Source organism: Heterodontus francisci, unplaced genomic scaffold (assembly GCF_036365525.1).
Source record: "Heterodontus francisci isolate sHetFra1 unplaced genomic scaffold, sHetFra1.hap1 HAP1_SCAFFOLD_49_2, whole genome shotgun sequence".
NCBI classification, from domain to species: Eukaryota; Metazoa; Chordata; class Chondrichthyes; order Heterodontiformes; family Heterodontidae; genus Heterodontus; species Heterodontus francisci.
In genome coordinates, this window is record NW_027140919.1 from 6,530,545 (window position 1) to 6,552,101 (window position 21,557).

A 21,557-nucleotide genomic window follows, 5' to 3' on the forward strand; every position below is an offset into this window, starting at 1 on the left:
AGCCAGTTAAAGTAAAGCAGCCCCACAAACTAAGGGAGCGCCTCAACCAAAGGCAGAGACTCAAACTAATGCAGCCGCTCAAACTAAGGCAGCCCCTCAAACCCAGGCAGCCTCTCAAAGTAAGGCAGACTCTCAAAGTAAGGCAGCCGCTCAAACTAAGGCAGACTCTCAAACTGAGGCAGGCCCTCAAACTAAGGCAGCCGCTCAAACTAAGGCGGACTCTCAAACTAAGCCAACCTCTCAAACTAAGTCAGCCGCTCAATCTAAGGCAGCCCCTCAAACTAAGGCAGCCCCTCAAACTAAGGCAGCCCCTCAAACTAATGCATTCCCTCAATCTAAGGCAGCCCCTCAACTAAGGTAGCCGCTCAAACTAAAGCAGCCCATCAAACTAATGCAGCCCCTCAATCTAAGGCAGCCCCTCAATCGAAGGCAGCCCCTCAAACTAATGCAGCCACTCAATCAAAGGCAGACACTCAAACTAATGCAGCCACTCAATCAAAGGCAGCCCCTCAAACTAAGCTTTCCCCTCAAAATAATGCTGCCGCTCAAACTAAGGCAGCCCCTCAAACTCAGGCAGACGCTCAAACTGAGGCAGCCCCTCAAACTCATGCAGCCTCTCAAAGTAAGGCAGACCCTCAAACTCAGGCAGCCGCTCAAACTAAGGCAGACTCTCAAACTAAGGCAGCCGCTCAAACTAAGGCGGACTCTCAAACTAAGGCAACCTCTCAAACTAAGTCAGCCGCTCAATCTAAGGCAGCCCATCAAACTAAGGCAGCCCCTCAAACTAAGGCAGCCGCTCAAACTAATGCAGTCCCTCAACCTAAGGCAGCCCCTGAACTAAGGCAGCCGCTCAAACTAAAGCAGACCATCAAACTAATGCAGCCCCTCAATCTAAGGCAGCCCCTCAAACTAAGGCAGCCCTTCAAACTAATGCAGCCCCTCAATCTAAGGCTGCCCCTCAAACAAATGCAGCCCCTCAAACTAAGTCAGCCCCTCAAACTAAGGCAGCCCCTCAAACTAATGCAGCCACTCAATCAAAGGCAGACTCTCAAACTAATGCAGCCACTCAATCAAAGGCAGCCCCTCAAACTAAGCCTACCCCTCAAACTAATGCAGCCGCTCAATCTAAGGCAGCCCCTCAAACTAAGGCAGCAACTCAAACTAAGGCAGCAACTCAAACTAAGGCAGCCACTCAAACTAAGGCAGCATCTCAAACTAAGGCAGCCTCTCAAACTAAGGCAGCCCCTCAAACGAAGGCAGCCGCCAAACTAAGGAAGCCCCTCAAACTAATGCAGCCGCTCAAACTAAGGCAGCCACTCAAACTAATGCAGCCCCTCAAACTAATGCAGCCCCTCAATCAATGGCAGCCCCTCATTCTAAGGCAGCCCCTCAAACTAATGCATCCCCTCAAACGAAGGCAGCCGCTTAAACTAAGCCAGCCCCTCAAACTAATGTAGCCACTCAATCAAAGGTAGCCCCTCTAACTAAGACAACACCTCAAACTAAGGCGTCCCCTCAAACTAAGGCAGACTCTCAAACCAATGCAGCCACTCAATCAAAGGCAGCCCTTCAAACTAAGCCATCCACTCAAACTAAGGCAGCCCCTCAAACTAATGCAGCCCCTCAAACCAAGTCAGCCCCTCAAACTAAGTCAGCCCCTCAAACTAAGGCAGCCCGTCAAACTAAGGCAGCCGCTCAAACTAAGGCTGCCCCTCAAACTAAGGCAGACTCTCAAACTAATGCAGCCCCTTAAAGTAAAGCAGCCCCACAAATTAAGGGAGCGCCTCAACCAAAGGCAGCCCCTCAATCTAATGCAGCCGCTCAAACTAAGGCAGCCCCTCCAACTCAGGCAGCCTCTCAAAGTAAGGCAGCCGCTCATACTAAGGAAGCCCCTCAAACTTAGGCAGCCTCTCAAACAAAGGCAGCCGCTCAAACTAATGCAGCCCCTCAATCTGAGGCAGCCGCTCAAACTGAGGCAGCCGCTCAAACTAATGCAGCCCCTCAAACTAAGGCAGCCGCTCAAACTAAGGCAGCCCCTCAAACGAAGGCAGCCTCTCAAACTCATGCAGCCCCTTAAAGTAAGGCAGCCCCTCAAACTAAGGGAGCGCCTCAACCAAATGCTGCCCCTAAAACTAATGCAGCCGCTCAAACTAAGGCAGCCGCTCGAACTAAGGCAGACTCTCAAACGAAGGCAGCCCCTCAAACTAAGGCAGCCGCTCAGACTAAGGCAGACTCTCAAACTGAGGCAGCCTCTCAAACTATGTCAGCCACTCAAACGAAGGCAGACTCTCAAACTAACGCAGCCCCTCAATGTAAGGCAGCCCCTCAAACTAAGGCAGCAACTCAAATTAAGGCAGCCTCTCAAACTAAGGCAGCATATCAAACTAAGGCAGCCTCTCAAACTAAGGCAGCCCCTCAAACTATGGCAGCCGCTCAAACTAAGGAAGCCCCTCAAACTAAGGCAGCCGCTCAAACTAAGGCAGCCGCTCAAACTAATGCAGCCCCTCAAACTAATGCAGCCCCGCAATCAATGGCAGCCCCTCATTCTAAGGCAGCCCCTTAAACTAATGCATCCCCTCAAACGAAGGCAGCCGCTTAAACTAAGCCAGCCCCTCAAACTAATGTTGCCACTCAATCAAAGGCAGCCGCTCTAACTAAGCCAACAACTCAAACCATGGCATCCCCTCAAACTAAGGCAGACTCTCAAACCTATGCAGCCACTCAATCAAAGGCAGCCCCTGAAACTAAGCCATCCACTCAAACTAAGGCAGCCCCTCAAACTAATGCAGCCCCTCAAACTAAGGCAGCCGCTCAAACTAAGGCAGCCCCTCAATCTAAGGCAGCCTCTCAAACTAATGCAGCCCCTTAAAGTAAGGCAGCCCCTCAAACTGAGGGAGCGCCTCAACCAAATGCAGCCCCTAAAACTAATGCAGCCGCTCAAACTAAGGCAGCCCCTCAAACTCAGGCAGCCTCTCAAACCATGGCATCCCCTCAAACTAAGGCAGACTCTCAAACCAATGCAGCCACTCAATCAAAGGCAGCCCCTCAAACTAAGCCATCCACTCAAACTAAGGCAGCCCCTCAAACTAATGCAGCCCCTCAAACCAAGGCAGCCCCTCAAACTAAGGCAGCCCCTCAAACTAAGGCAGCCCCTCAAACTAACGCAGCCGCTCAAATTAAGGCAGCCCCTCAAACTGAGACAGCCGCTCAAACTAATGCAGCCCCTCAAACGAAGGCAGCCACTTAAACTAAGCCAGCCCCTCAAACTAATGCAGCCACTCAATCAAAGGCAGCCCCTCGAACTAGCCAACACCTCAAACTAAGGCATCCCCTCAAACGAAGGCAGACTCTCAAACCAATGCAGCCACTCAATCAAAGGCAGCCACTCAAACTAAGCCAACCACTCAAACTAAGGCAGCACCTCAAACTAAGGCAGCCCCTCAAAGTAATGCAGCCCCTTAAACAAATGCAGCCCCTCAATCTAAGGCAGCTACTTAAACTAAGGCAGCCCCTCAAACTAATGCAGCCCCTCAAACCAAGGCAGCCGCTCAAACTAAGGCAGACCCTCAAACTATGGCAGCCGCTCAAACTAAGTCTTCCGCTCAAACTAAGGCAGCCCCTCAAACTAAGGCAGCCGCTCAAACTAAGGCAGCCTCTAAAACTGAGACAGCCGCTCAAACTACTGCAGCCCCTGAGTCTAAGGCAGCCGCTCAAACTCAGGCAGCCTCTCAAACTGAGTCAGCCCCTCAAACTAAGACAGCTGCTCAAACTAAGACAGCCCATCTAACTAAGGGAGCGCCTCAAACAAAGGCAGCAGCATCTCTAACTAAGGCAGCCTCTCAAACTACGGCAGCTGCTCAAACTAAGGAAGCCCCTCAAACTCAGGCAGCCGCTCAAACTAAGGCAGCCCCTCAAACTCAAGCAGCCTCTCAAAGTAAGGCAGCCGCTCAAACTAAGGCAGCCCCTAAAACTGAGACAGCCGCTCAAACTAATGCAGCCCCTGAGTCTAAGGCAGCCGCTCAAACTCAGGCAGCCTCTCAAACTAAGGCAGCCGCTCAAACTGAGGCAGCCGCTCAAACTAAGACAGCCGCTCAAACTGAAGCAGCCCCTCAAACTATGGCAGACTCTCAAACTAAAGCAGCCCCTCATACTTAGGCAGCCTCTCAAACTATGGCAGCCCCTCAAACTAATGCAGCCCCTCAAACTAATGCAGAACTCTATCTAATGCAGCCCCCCAAACGAATGCAGCCCCTCAAACTAATGCAGCCCCTCAATCTAAGGTAGCCCCTCATACTAATGCAGCCCCTCAAACTAATGCAGCCCCTCAATCTAAGGCAGCCCCTCAATCTAAGGCAGCCCCTCAAAATAATGCAGTCACTCAATCAAAGGCAGCCCCTCAAACTAAGCCAACCACTCAAACTAAGGCAGCCCCTCAAACTAAGGCAGACTCTCAAACTATTGCAGCCCCTTAAAGTAAAGCAGCCCCACAAACTAAGGGAGCGCCTCAACCAAAGGCAGCGACTCAAACTAATGCAGCCGCTCAAACTAAGGCAGCCCCTCAAACCCAGGCAGCCTCTCAAAGTAAGGCAGACCCTCAAACTAAGGCAGCCGCTCAAACTAAGGCAGACTCTCACACTGAGGCAGGCCCTCAAACTAAGGCAGCCGCTCAAACTAAGGCGGACTCTCAAACTAAGCCAACCTCTCAAACTAAGTCAGCCGCTCAATCTAAGGCAGCCCCTCAAACTAAGGCAGCCCCTCAAACTAAGGCAGCCCCTCAAACTAATGCAGTCCCTCAATCTAAGTCAGCCCCTCAACTAAGGCAGCCGATCAAACTAAAGCAGCCCATCAAACTAATGCAGCCCCTTAATCTAAGGCAGCCCCTCAATCTAAGGCAGCCCCTCAAACTAATGCAGCCACTCAATCAAAGGCAGACTTTCAAACTAATGCAGCCACTCAATCAAAGGCAGCCCCTCAAACTAAGCCTACACCTCAAACTAATGCAGCCGCTCAAACTAAGGCAGCCCCTCAAACTCAGGCAGCGGCTCAAACTCAGGCAGCCCCTCAAACTCAGGCAGCCTCTCAAAGCAAGGCAGACCCTCAAACTAAGGCAGCCGCTCAAACTAAGGCAGACTCTCAAACTAAGGCAGGCCCTCAAACTAAGGCAGCCGCTCAAACTAAGGCGGACTCTCAAACTAAGGCAACCTCTCAAACTAAGTCAGCTGCTCAATCTAAACAGCCCCTCAAACTAAGGCAGCCCCTCAAACTAAGGCAGCCCCTCAAACTAGGGCAGCCCCTCAAACTAAGGCAGCCGCTCAAACTAATGCAGTCCCTCAATCTAAGGCAGCCTCTCAACTAAGGCAGCCGCTCAAACTAAAGCAGACCATCAAACTAATGCAGCCCCTCTATCTAAGGCAGCCCCTCAAACTAAGGCAGCCCTTCAACTAATGCAGCCCCTCAATCTAAGGCTGCCCCTCAAACAAATGCAGCCCCTCAAACTAAGTCAGCCCCTCAATCTAAGGCAGCCCCTCAAACTAATGCAGCCACTCAATCAAAGGCAGACTCTCAAACTAATGCAGCCACTCAATCAAAGGCAGCCCCTCAAACTAAGCCTACCCCTCAAACTAATGCAGCCGCTCAAACTAAGGGAGCCCCTCAAACTCAGGCAGCCTCTCAAACTAAGGCATCCCCTCAAACTAAGGCAGCCCCTCAAACTAATGCAGCCGTTCAAATTAAGGCAGCCCCTCAAACTAATGCAGCCGCTCAAACTAAGGCTGCCCCTCAAACTCAGGCAGCCTCTGAAACTAAGGCAGCGGCTCAAACTAAGGCTGCCTGTCAAACTAAGGCAGCCTCTCAAAGTAAGGCAGACACTCAAACGAAGGCAGCCGCTCAAACTAAGGGAGCCGCTCAAACTAAGACAGACTCTCAAACTAAGGCAGCCTCTCAAACTAATGCAGCCCCTCAATCTAAGGCAGCCGCTCAAAGAAAGGCAGCCCCTCAAACTAATGCAGCCAGTCAAACTAAGTCAGCCCCTCAAACTAATGCAGCCACTCAATCAGAGGCAGCCCCACAAACTAAGCCTTCCCCTCAAACTAATGCAGCCGCACAAACAAAGGCAGCCCCTCAAACTCAGGCAGCCTCTCAAACTAAGGCAGCCTCTCAAACTAAGGCTTCCTGTCAAACTAAGGCAGCCTCTAAAAGTAAGGCAGACCCTCAAACTAAGGCAGCCGCTCAAACTAAGGCAGACTCTCAAACTAAGGCAGCCCCACAAAGTAAGGCAGCCGCTCAAACTAAGGCAGACTCTCAAACTAAGGCAGCCGCTCAAACTAAGGCAGCCGCTCAAACTAAGGCAGCCTCTCAAATTAAGGCAGCCGCTCAAACTAAGGCAGCCACTCAAACTAAGGCAGCCTCAAACTAAGGCACCCCCTCAAACTAATGCAGCCCCTCAATCTAAGGCAGCCCCTCAAACTAAGCCAACCCCTCAAACAAAGGTAGCCCCTCAAACTAAGGCAGCCCCTCAAACTAAGGCAGCCCCTCAAACTAATGCAGCCCCTCAAACTAAGCCAACCCCTCAAACTAAGGCTGCCCTTCAAACTAAGTCAGCCCCTCAAACTAAGGCAGCCCCTCAAACTAATGCAGCCCCTCAAACTAAGCCAACCCCTCAAACTAAGGCTGCCCTTCAAACTAAGTCAGCCTCTCAAACTAATGCAGCAACTCAATCAAAGGCAGTCTCTCAAACTAATGCAGCCACTCAATCAAAGGCAGCGCCTCAAACTAAGCCAACCCCTCAAACTAAGGCTGCCCTTCAAACTAAGGCAGACTCTCAAACTAATGCAGCCCCTTAAAGTAAGGCAGCCCCTCAAACTAAGGGAGCCCCTCAACCAAAGGCAGCCGTTTAAACTAATACAGCCACTCAAACTAAGGCAGCCCTTCAAACACAGGCAGCCTCTCAAACTAAGGCAGCCTGTCAAACTAAGCAGCCTGTCAAACTAAGACAGCCCCTCAAAGTAAGGCAGACGCTCAAACTAAGGCAGCCGCTGAAACTAAGGCAGACTCTCAAACTAAGGAAGCCCCTCAAACTAAGGCAGCCTCTCAAACTCAGTCAGCCGCTCAATCTAAGGCAGCCCCTCAAACTAAGGCAGCCCCTCAAACTAAGGCAGCCCCTCAAACTAAGGCAGCCGCTCAAACTGATGCAGCCCCTCAATCTAAGGCAGCCCCTCAACTAAGGCAGCCGCTCAAACTAAAGCAGCCCATCAAACTGATGCAGCCCCTCAATCTAAGGCAGCCCCTCAACTGAGGCAGCCGCTCAAACTAAAGCAGCCCATCAAACTAATGCAGCCCCTCAATCTGAGGCAGCCCATCAAACTAAGGCAGCCCTTCAAACTAAGGCAGCGCCTCAATCTCAGGCAGCACCTCAAATTAAGGCAGCCCCTCAAACTAAGGCATCCCCTCAAACAAATGCAGCCACTCAAACTAAGTCAGCCCCTCAAACTAATGCACCCCCTCAAACAAAGGCAGCCCCTCAAACTAATGCAGCCCCTCAATCTAAGGCAGCCCCTCAAAATAATGCACCCACTCAATCAAAGGCAGACTCTCAAACTATGGCAGCCGCTCAAACTAAGGCAGCCTGTCAAACTAAGGCAGCCTCTCAAAGTAATGCAGCCCCTCAAACTAATGCAGCCCCTCAAAGTAATGCAGCCCCTCAATCTAAGGCTGCCCCTCAAACTAATGCACCCCCTCAAACTAATGCAGCCCCTCAAACTAATGCAGCCCCTCAATCTAAGGCAGCCCCTCAAAATAATGCACCCACTCAATCAAAGGCAGACTCTCAAACTAATGCAGCCACTCAATCAAAGGCAGCCCCTCAAACTAAGCCAACCCCTCAAACTAAGGCAGACTATCAAACTAAGGCAGCCCCTCAAAGTAAGCCAGCCGCTCAAACTAAGGCACACTCTCAAACTAAGGCACCCGCTCAAACTAAGGCAGCCGCTCAAACTAAGGCAGCCGCTCAAACTAAGGCAGCCCCTCAAACTCAGGCAGCCTCTCAAAGTAAGGCACCCCCTCAAACTAATGCAGCACCTCAATCTAAGGCAGCCCCTCAAACTAAGCCAACACCTCAAACAAAGGCAGCCCCTCAAACTAAGGCAGCCCCTCAAAATAATGCAGCCCATCAACTAATGCAGACCCTCAATCTAATGCAGCCCCTCAAACTAATGCAGCCACTCAATCAAAGGCAGTCTCTCAAACTAATGCAGCCACTCAATCAAAGGCAGCCCCTCAAACTAAGGCAGCCTCTTAAAGTAATGCAGCCCCTCAATCTAAGGCAGCCCCTCAAACTAATGCAGCCCCTCAAACTAATGCAGCCCCTCAATCTAAGGCAGCCCCTCAAACAAATGCAGCCACTCAAACTAAGTCAGCCCCTCAAACTAAGTCAGCCCCTCAAACTAATGCAGCAACTCAATCAAAGGCAGACTCTCAAACTAATGCAGCCACTCAATCAAAGGCAGCCCCTCAAACTAAGCCAACCCCTCAAACTAAGGCTGCCCTTCAAACTAAGGCAGACTCTCAAACTAATGCAGCCCCTTAAAGTAAGGCAGCCCCTCAAACTAAGGGAGCCCCTCAACCAAAGGCATCCCTTCAAACACAGGCAGCCTCTCAAACTAAGCCAACCCCTCAAACTGAGGCAGCCCCTCAATCTAAGGCTTCCCCTCAAACTAAGCCAACCCCTCAAACAAAGGCAGCCCCTCAAACTAAGGCAGCACCTCAAAATAATGCAGCCCATCAACTAATGCAGACCCTGAATCTAATGCAGCCCCTCAAACTAATGCAGCCACTCAATCAAAGGCAGTCTCTCAAACTAATGCAGCCACTCAATCAAAGGCAGCACCTCAAACTAAGGCAACCCCTCAAACTAAGGCAGCCCCTCAAACTAAGGCAGACTCACAAACTAATGCAGCCCCTCAATCTAAGGCAGCCCCTCAAACTAAGGCTTCCCCTCAAACTAATGCAGCCCCTCAATCTAAGGCAGCCCCTCAAACAAATGCAGCCCTCAAACTAAGTCAGCCCCTCAAACTAAGGCAGCCCCTCAAACTAATGCAGCCACTCAATTAAAGGCAGACTCTCAAACTAATGCAGCCACTCAATCAAAGGCAGCCCCTCAAACTAAGCCAACCCCTCAAACTAAGGCTGCCCTTCAAACTAAGGCAGACTCTCAAACTAATGCAGCCCCTTAAAGTAAGGCAGTCCCACAAACTAAGGGAGCCCCACAACCAAAGGCAGCCGTTCAAACTAATGCAGCCACTCAAACTAAGGCAGCCCTTCAAACACAGGCAGCCTCTCAAACTAAGGCAGCCGCTCAAACTAAGACAGCCTCTCAAAGTAAGGCAGACGCTCAAACTAAGGCAGCCGCTGAAACTAAGGCAGACTCTCAAACTAAGGAAGCCCCTCAAACTAAGGCAGCCTCTCAAACTCAGTCAGCCGCTCAATCTAAGGCAGCCCCTCAAACTAAGGCAGCCCCTCAAACTAAGGCAGCCGCTCAAACTGATGCAGCCCCTCAATCTAAGGCAGCCCCTCAACTAAGGCAGCCGCTCAAACTAAAGCAGCCCATCAAACTGATGCAGCCCCTCAATCTAAGGCAGCCCCTCAACTAAGGCAGCCGCTCAAACTAAAGCAGCCCATCAAACTAATGCAGCCCCTCAATCTAAGGCAGCCCATCAAACTAAGGCAGCCCCTCAAACTAAGGCAGCGCCTCAATCTCAGGCAGCACCTCAAATTAAGGCAGCCCCTCAAACTAAGGCATCCCCTCAAAGTAATGCAGCCCCTCAAACTAATGCAGCCCCTCAAAGTAATGCAGCCCTTCAATCTGAGGCTGCCCCTCAAACTAATGCACCCCCTCAAACTAATGCAGCCCCTCAAACTAATGCAGCCCCTCAATCTAAGGCAGCCCCTCAAAATAATGCACCCACTCAATCAAAGGCAGACTCTCAAACTAATGCAGCCACTCAATCAAAGGCAGCCCCTCAAACTAAGCCAACCCCTCAAACTAAGGCAGACTCTCAAACTAAGGCAGCCCCTCAAAGTAAGCTAGCCGCTCAAACTAAGGCACACACTCAAACTAAGGACCCGCTCAAACTAAGGCAGCCGCTCAAACTAAGGCAGCCGCTCAAACTAAGGCAGCCTCTCAAATTCAGGCAGCCGCTCAAACTAAGGCAGCCCCTCAAACTCAGGCAGTCTCTCAAAGTAAGGCACCCCCTCAAACTAATGCAGCACCTCAATCTAAGGCAGCACTTCAAACTAAGCCAACACCTCAAACAAAGGCAGCCCCTCAAACTAAGGCAGCCCCTCAAAATAATGCAGCCCATCAACTAATGCAGACCCTCAATCTAATGCAGCCCCTCAAACTAATGCAGCCACTCAATCAAAGGCAGTCTCTCAAACTAATGCAGCCACTCAATCAAAGGCAGCCCCTCAAACTAAGGCAGCCTCTCAAACTAATGCAGCCCCACAATCTAAGGCAGCCCCTCAAACTAATGCAGCCCCTCAAACTAATGCAGCCCCTCAATCTAAGGCAGCCCCTCAAACAAATGCAGCCACTCAAACTAAGTCACCCCCTCAAACTAAGTCAGCCCCTCAAACTAATGCAGCCTCTCAATCAAAGGCAGACTCTCAAACTAATGCAGCCACTCAATCAAAGGCAGCCCCTCAAACTAAGCCAACCCCTCAAACTAAGGCTGCCCTTCAAACTAAGGCAGACTCACAAACTAATGCAGCCCCTTAAAGTAAGGCAGCCCCTCAAACTAAGGGAGCCCCTCAACCAAAGGCAGCCCTTCAAACACAGGCAGCCTCTCAAACTAAGGCAGCCGCTCAAACTAAGGCAGCCTGTCAAACTAAGGCAGCCTCTCAAAGTAAGGCAGACGCTCAAAGTAAGGCAGACCCTCAAACTAAGGCAGACTCTCAAACTAAGGCAGCTGCTCAAACTAAGGCAGCTTCTCAAACTCAGTCAGCCGCTCAATCTAAGGCAGCCCCTCAAACTAAGGCAGCCGCTCAAACTAATGCAGCCCCTCAATCTAAGGCAGCCCCTCAACTACGGCAGCCGCTCAAACTAAGGCAGCCCATCAAACTAATGCAGCCCCTCAATCTAAGGCAGCCCCTCAAACTAAGGCAGCCCCTCAAACTAAGGCAGCGGCTCAATCTCAGGCAGCACCTCAGATTAAGTCAGCCCCTCAAACTATGGCAGACTCTCAAACTATGGCAGCCCCTCAAACTAATGCATCCCCACATTCTAATGCAGAACTCTATCGAAGGCAGCCCCTCAAACTAATGCAGCCCCTCAATCTAAGGCAGCCCCTCAAACTAAGCCAACCCCTCAAACAAAGGCAGCCCCTCAAACTAAGGCAGCACCTCAAAATAATGCAGCCCATCAACTAATGCAGACCCTCAATCTAATGCAGCCCCTCAAACAATTGCAGCCACTCAATCAAAGGCAGTCTCTCAAACTAATGCAGCCACTCAATCAAAGGCAGCCCCTCAAACTAAGCCAACCCCTCAAACTAAGGCAGACCATCAAACTAAGGCAGCCTCTCAAACTAATGCAGCCCCTCAATCTAAGGCAGCCCCTCAAACTAAGGCTGCCCCTCAAACTAATGCAGCCCCTGAATCTAAGGCAGCCCCTCAAACAAATGCAACCCCTCAAACTAAGTCAGCCCCTCAAACTAAGTCAGCCCCTCAAACTAATGCAGCCACTCAATTAAAGGCAGACTCTCAAACTAATGCAGCCACTCAATCAAAGGCAGCCCCTCAAACTAAGCCAACCCCTCAAACTAAGGCTGCCCTTCAAACTAAGGCAGACTCTCAAACTAATGCAGCCCCTTAAAGTAAGGCAGCCCCTCAAACTAAGGGAGCCCCACAACCAAAGGCAGCCGTTCAAACTAATGCAGCCACTCAAACTAAGGCAGCCCTTCAAACACAGGCAGCCTCTCAAACTAAGGCAGCCGCTCAAACTAAGGCAGCCTGTCAAACTAAGGCAGCCTCTCAAGTAAGGCAGACGCTCAAACTCAGGCAGCCGCTCAATCTAACGCAGCCCCTCAAACTAATGCAGCCCCTCAATCTAAGGCAGCCCCTCAACTACGGCAGCCGCTCAAACTAAAGCAGCCCATCAAACTAATGCAGCCCCTCAATCTAAGGCAGCCCCTCAAACTAAGGCAGCCCCTCAAACTAAGGCAGCGCCTCAATATCAGGCAGCACCTCAAATTAAGGCAGCCCCTCAAACTATGGCAGACTCTCAAACTAAAGCAGCCCCTCAAACTTAGGCAGCCACTCAAACTATGGCAGCTCCTCAAACTAATGCAGCCCCTCAAACTAATGCAGCCCCTCATTCTAAGGCAGCCCCTCAAACTAAGCCAACCCCTCAAACTAAGTCAGCCCCTCAAACTAAGTCAGCCACTCAAACTAAGTCAGCCCCTCAAACTAATGCAGCCACTCAATCAAAGGCAGACTCTCAAACTAATGCAGCCACTCAATCAAAGGCAGCCCCTCAAACTAAGCCAACCCCTCAAACTAAGGCTGCCCTTCAAACTAAGGCAGACTCTCAAACTAATGCAGCCCCTTAAAGTAAGTCAGCCCCTCAAACTAAGGGAGCCCCTCAACCAAAGGCAGCCCTTCAAACACAGGCAGCCTCTCAAACTAAGGCAGCCGCTCAAACTAAGGCAGCCTGTCAAACTAAGGCAGCCTCTCAAAGTAAGGCAGACGCTCAAAGTAAGGCAGACCCTCAAACTAAGGCAGACTCTCAAACTAAGGCAGCTGCTCAAACTGAGGCAGCTTCTCAAACTCAGTCAGCCGCTCAATCTAAGGCAGCCCCTCAAACTAAGGCAGCCCCTCAAACTAAGGCAGCCGCTCAAACTAATGCAGCCCCTCAATCTAAGGCAGCCCCTCAACAACGGCAGCCGCTCAAACTAAAGCAGCCCATCAAACTAATGCAGCCCATCAATCTAAGGCAGCCCCTCAAACTAAGGCAGCCCCTCAAACTAAGGCAGCGGCTCAATCTCATGCAGCACCTCAGATTAAGGCAGCCCCTCAATCTATGGCAGACTATCAAACTAAAGCAGCCCCTCAAACTTAGGCAGCCTCTCAAACTATGGCAGCCCCTCAAACTAATGCAGCCCCACAATCTAATGCAGAACTCTATCTAAGGCAGCCCCTCAAACTAAGGCAGCCCCTCAATCTAAGGCAGCCCCTCAAACTAAGCCAACCCCTCAAACAAAGGCAGCCCCTCAAACTAAGGCAGCACCTCAAAATAATGCAGCCCATCAACTAATGCAGACCCTCAATCTAATGCAGCCCCTCAAACTAATGCAGCCACTCAATCAAAGGCAGTCTCTCAAACTAATGCAGCCACTCAATCAAAGGCAGCCCCTCAAACTAAGCCAACCCCTCAAACTAAGGCAGCCCCTCAAACTAAGGCAGCCTCTCAAACTTAGGCAGCCCCTCAATCTAAGGCAGCCCCTCAAACTAAGGCTGCCCCTCAAACAAATGCAGCCCCTCAAACTAAGTCAGCCCCTCAAACTAAGTCAGCCCCTCAAACTAATGCAGCCACTCAATTAAAGGCAGACTCTCAAACTAATGCAGCCACTCAATCAAAGGCAGCCCCTCAAACTAAGCCAACCCCTCAAACTAAGGCTGCCCTTCAAACTAAGGCAGACTCTCAAACTAATGCAGCCCCTTAAAGTAAGGCAGCCCCTCAAACTAAGGGAGCCCCACAACCAAAGGCAGCCGTTCAAACTAATGCAGCCACTCAAACTAAGGCAGCCCTTCAAACACAGGCAGCCTCTCAAACTAAGGCAGCCGCTCAAACTAAGACAGCCTCTCAAAGTAAGGCAGACGCTCAAACTAAGGCAGCCGCTGAAACTAAGGCAGACTCTCAAACTAAGGAAGCCCCTCAAACTAAGGCAGCCTCTCAAACTCAGTCAGCCGCTCAATCTAAGGCAGCCCCTCAAACTAAGGCAGCCCCTCAATCTAAGGCAGCCCCTCAAACTGAGGCAGCCCCTCAAACTAAGGCAGCCGCTCAAACTAATGCAGCCCCTCAATCGAAGGCAGCCCCTCAACAACGGCAGCCGCTCAAACTAAAGCAGCCCATCAAACTAATGCAGCCCATCAATCTAAGGCAGCCCCTCAAACTAAGGCAGCCCCTCAAACTAAGGCAGCGGCTCAATCTCAGGCAGCACCTCAGATTAAGGCAGCCCCTCAAACTATGGCAGACTCTCAAACTAAAGCAGCCCCTCAAACTTAGGCAGCCTCTCAAACTATGGCAGCCCCTCAAACTAATGCAGCCCCACAATCTAATGCAGAACTCTATCTAAGGCAGCCCCTCAAACTAAGGCAGCCCCTCAATCTAAGGCAGCCCCTCAAACTAAGCCAACCCCTCAAACAAAGGCAGCCCCTCAAACTAAGGCAGCAACTCAAAATAATGCAGCCCATCAACTAATGCAGACCCTCAATCTAATGCAGCCCCTCAAACTAATGCAGCCACTCAATCAAAGGCAGTCTCTCAAACTAATGCAGCCACTCAATCAAAGGCAGCCCCTCAAACTAAGCCAACCCCTCAAACTAAGGCAGCCTCTCAAACTAATGCAGCCCCTCAATCTAAGGCAGCCCCTCAAACTAAGGCTGCCCCTCAAACAAATGCAGCCCCTCAAACTAAGTCAGCCCCTCAAACTAAGTCAGCCCCTCAAACTAATGCAGCCACTCAATTAAAGGCAGACTCTCAAACTAATGCAGCCACTCAATCAAAGGCAGCCCCTCAAACTAAGCCAACCCCTCAAACTAAGGCTGCCCTTCAAACTAAGGCAGACTCTCAAACTAATGCAGCCCCTTAAAGTAAGGCAGCCCCTCAAACTAAGGGAGCCCCACAACCAAAGGCAGCCGTTCAAACTAATGCAGCCACTCAAACTAAGGCAGCCCTTCAAACACAGGCAGCCTCTCAAACTAAGGCAGCCGCTCAAACTAAGACAGCCTCTCAAAGTAAGGCAGACGCTCAAACTAAGGCAGCCGCTGAAACTAAGGCAGACTCTCAAACTAAGGAAGCCCCTCAAACTAAGGCAGCCTCTCAAACTCAGTCAGCCGCTCAATCTAAGGCAGCCCCTCAAACTAAGGCAGCCCCTCAAACTAAGGCAGCCGCTCAAACTGATGCAGCCCCTCAATCTAAGGCAGCCCCTCAACTAAGGCAGCCGCTCAAACTAAAGCAGCCCATCAAACTGATGCAGCCCCTCAATCTAAGGCAGCCCCTCAACTAAGGCAGCCGCTCAAACTAAAGCAGCCCATCAAACTAATGCAGCCCCTCAATCTAAGGCAGCCCATCAAACTAAGGCAGCCCCTCAAACTAAGGCAGCGCCTCAATCTCAGGCAGCACCTCAAATTAAGACAGCCCCTCAAACTAAGGCAACCCCTCAAAGTAATGCAGCCCCTCAAACTAATGCAGCCCCTCAAAGTAATGCAGCCCCTCAATCTAAGGCTGCCCCTCAAACTAATGCACCCCCTCAAACTAATGCAGCCCCTCAAACTAATGCAGCCCCTCAATCTAAGGCAGCCCCTCAAAATAATGCACCCACTCAATCAAAGGCAGACTCTCAAACTAATGCAGCCACTCAATCAAAGGCAGCCCCTCAAACTAAGCCAACCCCTCAAACTAAGGCAGACTCTCAAACTAAGGCAGCCCCTCAAAGTAAGCCAGCCGCTCAAACTCAGGCACACTCTCAAACTAAGGCAGCCTCTCAAACTTAGGCAGCCCCTCAATCTAAGGAAGCCCCTCAAACTAAGGCTGCCCCTCAAACAAATGCAGCCCCTCAAACTAAGTCAGCCCCTCAAACTAAGTCAGCCCCTCAAACTAATGCAGCCACTCAATTTAAGGCAGACTCTCAAACTAATGCAGCCACTCAATCAAAGGCAGCCCCTCAATCTAAGGCAGCCCCTCAACTAAGGCAGCCGCTCAAACTAAAGCAGCCCATCAAACTAATGCAGCCCCTCAATCTAAGGCAGCCCATCAAACTAAGGCAGCCCCTCAAACTAAGGCAGCGCCTCAATCTCAGGCAGCACCTCAAATTAAGACAGCCCCTCAAACTAAGGCAACCCCTCAAAGTAATGCAGCCCCTCAAACTAATGCAGCCCCTCAAAGTAATGCAGCCCCTCAATCTAAGGCTGCCCCTCAAACTAATGCACCCCCTCAAACTAATGCAGCCCCTCAAACTAATGCAGCCCCTCAATCTAAGGCAGCCCCTCAAAATAATGCACCCACTCAATCAAAGGCAGACTCTCAAACTAATGCAGCCACTCAATCAAAGGCAGCCCCTCAAACTAAGCCAACCCCTCAAACTAAGGCAGACTCTCAAACTAAGGCAGCCCCTCAAAGTAAGCCAGCCGCTCAAACTCAGGCACACTCTCAAACTAAGGCACCCGCTCAAACTAAGGCAGCCGCTCATACTAAGGCAGCCGCTCAAACTAAGGCAGCCTCTCAAATTCAGGCAGCCGCTCAAACTAAGGCAGCCCCTCAAACTCAGGCAGCCTCTCAAAGTAAGGCACCCCCTCAAACTAATGCAGCACCTCAATCTAAGGCAGCCCCTCAAACTAAGCCAACACCTCAAACAAAGGCAGCCCCTCAAACTAAGGCAGCCCCTCAAAATAATGCAGCCCATCAACTCATGCAGACCCTCAATCTAATGCAGCCCCTCAAACTAATGCAGCCACTCAATCAAAGGCAGTCTCTCAAACTAATGCAGCCACTCAATCAAAGGCAGCCCCTCAAACTAAGGCAGCCTCTCAAACTAATGCAGCCCCTCAATCTGAGGCAGCCCCTCAAACAAATGCAGCCACTCAAACTAAGTCAGCCCCTCAAACTAAGTCAGCCCCTCAAACTAATGCAGCCACTCAATCAAAGGCAGACTCTCAAACTAATGCAGCCACTCAATCAAAGGCAGCCCCTCAAACTAAGCCAACCCCTCAAACTAAGGCTGCCCTTCAAACTAAGGCAGACTCTCAAACTAATGCAGCCCCTTAAAGTAAGGCAGCCCCTCAAACTAAGGGAGCCCCTCAACCAAAGGCAGCCCTTCAAACACAGGCAGCCTCTCAAACTAAGGCAGCCGCTCAAACTAAGGCAGCCTTTCAAACTAAGGCAGCCTCTCAAAGTAAGGCAGCCTCTCAAAGTAAGGCAGACGCTCAAAGTAAGGCAGACGCTCAAAGTAAGGCAGACTCTCAAACTAAGGCAGCTGCTCTAACTAAGGCAGCTTCTCAAACTCAGTCAGCCGCTCAATCTAAGGCAGCCCCTCAAACTAAGGCAGCCCCTCAAACTAAGGCAGCCGCTCAAACTAATGCAGCCCCTCAATCTATGGCAGCCTCTCAACTACGGCAGCCGCTCAAACTAAGGCAGCCCATCAAACTAATGCAGCCCCTCAATCTAAGGCAGCCCCTCAAACTAAGGCAGCCCCTCAAACTAAGGCAGCGGCTCAATCTCAGGCAGCACCTCAGATTAAGTCAGCCCCTCAAACTATGGCAGACTCTCAAACTATGGCAGCCCCTCAAACTAATGCAGCCACACAATCTAATGCAGAACTCTATCTAAGGCAGCCCCTCAAACTAAGGCAGCCCCTCAATCTAAGGCAGCCCCTCAAACTAAGCCAACCCCTCAAACAAAGGCAGCCCCTCAAACTAAGGCAGCACCTCAAAATAATGCAGCCCATCAACTAATGCAGACCCTCAATCTAATGCAGCCCCTCAAACTAATGCAGCCACTCAATCAAAGGCAGTCTCTCAAACTAATGCAGCCACTCCATCAAAGGCAGCCCCTCAAACTAAGCCAACCCCTCAAACTAAGGCAGCCCCTCAAACTAAGGCAGCCTCTCAAACTAATGCAGCCCCTCAATCTAAGGCAGCCCCTCAAACTAAGGCTGCCCCTCAAACTAATGCAGCCCCTCAATCTAAGGCAGCCCCTCAATCTAAGGCAGCCCCTCAAACAAATGCAGCCCCTCAAACTAAGTCAGCCCCTCAAACTAAGTCAGCCCCTCAAACTAATGCAGCCACTCAATTAAAGGCAGACTCTCAAACTAATGCAGACCCTTAAAGTAAGGCAGCCCCTCAAACTAAGGGAGCCCCACAACCAAAGGCAGCCGTTCAAACTAATGCAGCCACTCAAACTAAGGCAGCCCTACACACACAGGCAGCCTCTCAAACTAAGGCAGCCGCTCAAACTAAGGCAGCCTGTCAAACTAAGGCAGCCTCTCAAGTAAGGCAGAGGCTCAAACTCAGGCAGCCGCTCAAACTAAGGCAGACTCTCAAACTCAGTCAGCCGCTCAATCTAAGGCAGCCCCTCAAACTAATGCAGCCCCTCAATCTAAGGCAGCCCCTCAACTACGGCAGCCGCTCAAACTAAAGCAGCCCATCAAACTAATGCAGCCCCTCAATCTAAGGCAGCACCTCAAACTAAGGCAGCCCCTCAAACTAAGGCAGCGCCTCAATATCAGGCAGCACCTCAAATTAAGGCAGCCCCTCAAACTATGGCAGACTCTCAAACTAAAGCAGCCCCTCAAACTTAGGCAGCCACTCAAACTATGGCAGCCCCTCAAACTAATGCAGCCCCTCAAACTAATGCAGCCCCTCAATCTAAGGCAGCCCCACAAACTAAGCCAACCCCTCAAACAAAGGCAGCCCCTCAAACTAAGGCAGCACCTCAAAATAATGCAGCCCATCAACTAATGCAGACCCTCAATCTAATGCAGCCCCTCAAACTAATGCAGCCACTCAATCAAAGGCAGACTCTCAAACTAATGCAGCCACTCAATCAAAGGCAGCCCCTCAAACTAAGCCAACCCCTCAAACTAAGGCTTCCCTTCAAACTGAGGCAGACTCTCAAACTAATGCAGCCCCTTAAAGAAAGGCAGCCCCTCAAACTAAGGGAGCCCCTCAAACACAGGCAGCCTCTCAAACTAAGGCAGCCGCTCAAACTATGGCAGCCTGTCAAACTTAGGCAGCCTCTCAAAGTAAGGCAGACGCTAAACTAAGGCAGCCGCTCAAACCAAGGCAGACTCTCAAACTAAGGCAGCCCCTCAAGCTAAGGCAGCCTCTCAAACTCAGTCAGCCGCTCAATCTAAGGCAGCCCCTCAAACTAAGGCAGCCCCTCAACTAAGGCAGCCGCTCAAACTAAAGCAGCCCAACAAACTAATGCAGCCCCTCAATCTAAGGCAGCACCTCAAATTAAGGCAGCCCTTCAAACTAAGGCAGCGCCTCAATCTCAGGCAGCACCTCAAATTAAGGCAGCCCCTCAAACTTTGGCAGACTCTCAAACTAATGCAGCCCCTCAAACTAATGCAGAACTCTATCTAAGGCAGCCCCTCAAACTAATGCATCCACTCAATGTAATGCAGCCCCTCAAACTAATGCAGCCCCTCAAACTAATGCAGCCCCTCAATCTAAGGCAGCCCCTCAAATTAATGCACCCCCTCAAACTAATGCAGCCCCTCAAACTAATGCAGCCCCTCAATCGAAGGCAGCCCCTCAATCGAAGGCAGCCCTTCAAAATAATGCAGCCACTCAATCAAAGGCAGACTCTCAAACTAATGCAGCCACTCAATCAAAGGCAGCCCCTCAAACTAAGCCAACCCCTCAAACTAACGCAGCCCCTCAAACTAAGGCAGACTCTCAACTATTGCAGCCCCTCAAAGTAAAGCAGCCCCACAAACTAAGGGAGCGCCTCAACCAAAGGCTGCCCCTCAAACTAATGCAGCCTCTCAAAGTAAGGCAGACCCTCAAACAAAGGCAGCCGCTCAAACTAAGGCAGACTCTCAAACTAAGGCAGGCCCTCAAACTAAGGCAGCCGCTCAAACTAAGGCGGACTCTCAAACTAAGCCAACCTCTCAAACTAAGTCAGCCGCTCAATCTAAGGCAGCCCCTCAAACTAAGGCAGCCCCTCAAACTAAGGCAGCCCCTCAAACTAAGGCAGCCCCTCAAACTAAGGCAGCCCCTCAAACTAAGGCAGCCGCTCAAACTAATGCAGTCCCTCAATCTAAGGCAGCCCCTCAACTAAGGCAGCCGCTCAAACTAAAGTAGACCATCAAACTAATGCAGCCCCTCAATCTAAGGCAGCCCCTCAAACTAAGGCAGCCCTTCAAACTAATGCAGCTCCTCAAACTAAGTCAGCCCCTCAAACTAAGTCTGCCCCTCAAACTAATGCAGCCACTCAATCAAAGGCAGACTCTCAAACTAATGCAGCCACTCAATCAAAGGCAGCCCCTCAAACTAAGCCTACCCCTCAAACTAATGCAGCCGCTCAAACTAAGGCAGCCCCTCAAACTCAGGCAGCCTCTCAAACTAAGGCAGCCCCTCAAACTCAGGCAGCCTGTCAAACTAAGGCAGCCTCTCAAAGTAAGGCAGCCTCTCAAAGTAAGGCAGACCCTCAACCAAAGGCAGCCCCTCAAACTAATGCAGCAGCTCAAATTAAGGCAGCCCCTCAAACTAATGCAGCCGCTCAAACTAATGCAGCCCCTCAAACTCAGGCAGCCTCTCAAACTAAGGCAGCCGCTCAAACGAAGGCAGACCCTCAAACCAAGGCAGCCGCTCAAACTAAGGCAGACTCTCAAACTAAGGCAGCCCCTCAAACTATGGCAGCCGCTCAAACTAAGGCAGACTCCCAAACTAAGGCAGCCTCTCAAACTAATGCAGCCCCTCAATCTAAGGCAGCCCCTCAAACTAAGGCAGCTCATTAAACTAATGCAGCCCCTCAATCTAAGGCAGCCCCTCAAACAAATGCACCCCCTCATTCTAAGTCAGTCCCTCAAACTGATGCAACCCCTCAAACTAAGGCAGCCCCTGAAACTAAGCCAGCCCCTCAAACTAATGCAGCCACTCAATCAAAGGCAGCCCCTCTAACTAAGCCAACACCTCAAACTAAGGCATCCCCTCAAACAAGGCAGACTCTCAAACTAATGCAGCCACTCAATCAAAGGCAGCCCCTCAAACTAAGCCAACCGCTCAAAATAAGGCAGCCTCTCAAAGTAAAGCAGCCCCTCAAACAAATGCAGCCCCTAAATCTAAAGCAGCCCCTTAAACTAAGGCAGCCCCTCAAACTAATGCAGCCCCTCAAACTAAGTCATCCGCTCAAACTAAGGCAGCCCCTCAAACTAAGGCAACCGCTGCAACTAAGGCAGCCCCTCAAACTGAGACAGCCGCTCAAACTAATGCAGCCCCTCAGTCCAAGGCAGCCCCTCAAACTCAGGCAGCCTCTCAAACTAAGGCAGCCGCTCAAACTAAGGCAGCCCCTCAAACTAAGACAGCCGCTCAAACTAATGCAGCCCCTCAGTCCAAGCCAGCCCCTCAAACTCAGGCAGCCCCTCAAACTAAGGCAGCCTCTGAAAGTAAGGCAGACCCTCAAACTAAGGCAGCCACTCAAACGAAGGCAGACTCTCAAACTAAGGCAACCTCTCAAACTAAGTCAGCCGCTCAATCTAAGGCAGCCACTCAAACTAAGGCAGCCCCTCAAGCTAAGGCAGCCGCTCAAACTAATGCAGCCCCTCAATCTAAGGCAG